At 38.7% G+C, this 2,807-nt stretch overlaps 1 pseudogene; it reads right to left on the reverse strand.

The window, feature by feature from the left end:
- Positions 1 to 2,054: 2,054 nt before the first annotated feature.
- On the reverse strand, positions 2,055 to 2,546 carry LOC118654431 (annotated as a pseudogene).
- Between the last annotated feature and the right edge of the window lie 261 nt (positions 2,547 to 2,807).

The raw sequence follows: 2,807 nt of genomic DNA on the forward strand, positions 1-2,807 counted from the left end.
ACCTTTCAAAAGAGGACATTCAGAAAGCCAAGAGACATATGAAAACATGCTCAAAGTCACTAATCATCCGAGAGATGCAAATCAAAACAACAATGAGGTACCATCTCACACCTGTCAGACTGGTTATCATCAACAAATCAACAAATGACAAGTGCTGGAGAGGATGTGGAGAAAAAGGAACACTTGTGCACTGCTGGTGGGAATGCAGACTGGTGCAGCCACTATGGAAGACAGTATGGAGTTTCCTCAAGAAACTGAAAATGGAACTCCCATTTGACCCTGTGATCCCACTTCTTGGAATATATCCCAAGAAACCAGAAACACCAATCAGAAAGGATATATGCACCTCTATGTTCATAGCAGCACAAATCTACACGATGGAATACTATGCTGCTCTAAAAAGGAAGGAACTCTTACCATTTGCAACAGCATGGATGGAACTGGAGAGCATTATGCTAAGTGAAATAAGCCAGTCAATGAAGGAAAAATACCACATGATCTCACTCATTCATGGATAATAGAGACCATTATAAACTTTTGAACAGTAATAGATACAGAGGCAGAGCTGCCTCAAACAGATTGTCAAACTGCAGCGGGAAGGCCGGGGAGGGTTGGGGGGCAGGAGGTAGGGGGGTAAGAGATCAACCAAAGGACTTGTATGCATGCATATAAGCATAACCAATGGACATAAGACACTGGGGGATAGGGGAGGCTAGGGGACTGTCTAGGGCGGGGGGGAAAAATGGACACATATGTAATACCCTTTGTAATACTTTAAGCAATAAAATAAAATAAAAAAATAACCACCTTAAAATAATTGATATACCAAACTTTTGCGGTTGGAAACTCTGCTTCCCCTCAAAGGTTAATACTGTTTTCTTCATAAAGGGTAGTTTTTATTTGCTGTTCCTACCAGAGGTTGAATCTGAGCAGTGACAGCTCATACAGTCTTTTTTGGAGGGGAAGAAAAATGAGGGGGGATATCAATGTGAGAAACATCTATTGATCAGTTGTCTCCTAGGGATTGAACCCACAACCTGTGTATGTGCCCTGACCAGGATTGAACCTGCCACCTTTTGGTGTAGGGGATGATGCTCCAACCAACTGAGCCACACCAGCCAGGATACTAGCACAGTCATTTCTCATTAAGGAGCTATTGGGCAGCACTGGGAGCAAGAACATTTTCTGAATAAATGAACAAGTGGAATTGCTTGCTCTGATATATTACATATAGTAGTATGCTCCTATGATATATTGCATAATTCTTTGGGAAGTGTTATCTTATTGATGTGCTGGAGGCAAGGTTTCACTAAGTGTTGCCAGATAAAACACAAGATGCCCAGTTAAATGTTAACTTCAGATAGAAAATTAATATATATATTTTTAGTTTAAGTATGTCCCAAATGTGAATTATTTGCTAAATCTGGCAATTCTAGATTATCTTTCATACAAAACACCTAAGGCTCTTGATTTGCTTTTTGACAGCTTACTCTTCATTGTTTGGTTTTAATAGTTGTGGTGATTGCTTTGCTAACCATCCCTTTACTGTATGTTAGTGAATCTTCTGTGCACTAACTGTGGACCAGTTGCTAATGCTGACTATTTGCATGACCTGCTAACACATTACTTACTTATTCAGGCATAACAGAAACCTTTCCCTAGAGCATTTTGGGAGCTGTGGCTAAACATTTAAAGCTCTATTTTAACCTATTCAAACACATATCTCCTTTTAAGAAACATAAAAACTTATGTCCCTGAACTCCATTGAGAGTGGTTTTTTTCTATAGATTCTTTTATGAAAATATATTATCTTTTCCATTTTATAAATATAAGATATTTTATGGTAGTAAGTATGCTGTTTCAAGTTACACTCCATATAACATTGCTCTGGAGATTTTGAAATTCACCCCTAGAGAACAAGGTCCCCAGTTAAGAATCGGTGGTCTATGAGATGCCAATCAGTGAAAAGTCAAGTATTGAATCAAGCTATCCATTAAAATTTTTTTTTCTTTAAAAAAAAAACAATACAGAGGTCTTTTAGTTTTTTTAGCTTGTCATGCCATGAATCCATAGGGAATGGGTTCCAGCAGCTCAGGCTCCTTTCTGTTGGTTCTCACAAAATGTGCTGCTCTGGGCGGAGCAGGCTGACTCTTTAGTTGACCCCAGGTATCATTCTGTTTGGCTTCCTTCTTTTTCTGATCATTTTCTTTCACACGTTTTAGGAAGCTATCTTGGCTCTTGGATTGCTTAATACGCTCAATACGTACATTAATTCTCTTGGTGAGAATTTTGCCCTTAACTTCCTAATTCACAGCAATGCCCACTGCATGCTGGGTGACATTGTAGACTCTTCCAGTTTTGCCATGGGAATATTTCTGGGGCCTTCCTTTTTGAACAGTGCCCATTCCCTTGATATCCACAATGTCACCTTTCTTGTAGATTCATATGTATGTGGCCAAGGGAGCAACTCCATATTTTCTAAAAGGCCTAGAGAACATATGGCGGGAGCCTCTTCTCTTTCCCTTTATGTTGGTTATTTTGTCAAATTACTGGAAAATGGTGGTTCCAGCTGAAAATCTAAATTTTTGTTTTTATTTATTGCTTAATCAGTGTTTCTCAACTAATAACATCAACAAATGTTAAATAATAGTTACATAATTATTTTAGTGTGTGTTAGCAAGCAAGGTTTGCCATTCTGTTGTAGAGATAGAAAGCTTCAGGTTGGAAACCAGTGGTCCACATAAAAGCAAAGAAATAGTATGCCTCTGTGGGAGCTGAAAAAAGTAACTTTCCTCCCATTTCCTAAA

Source organism: Myotis myotis, unplaced genomic scaffold (genome assembly GCF_014108235.1).
Source record: "Myotis myotis isolate mMyoMyo1 unplaced genomic scaffold, mMyoMyo1.p scaffold_m19_p_4, whole genome shotgun sequence".
Classification (NCBI taxonomy): domain Eukaryota; kingdom Metazoa; phylum Chordata; class Mammalia; order Chiroptera; family Vespertilionidae; genus Myotis; species Myotis myotis.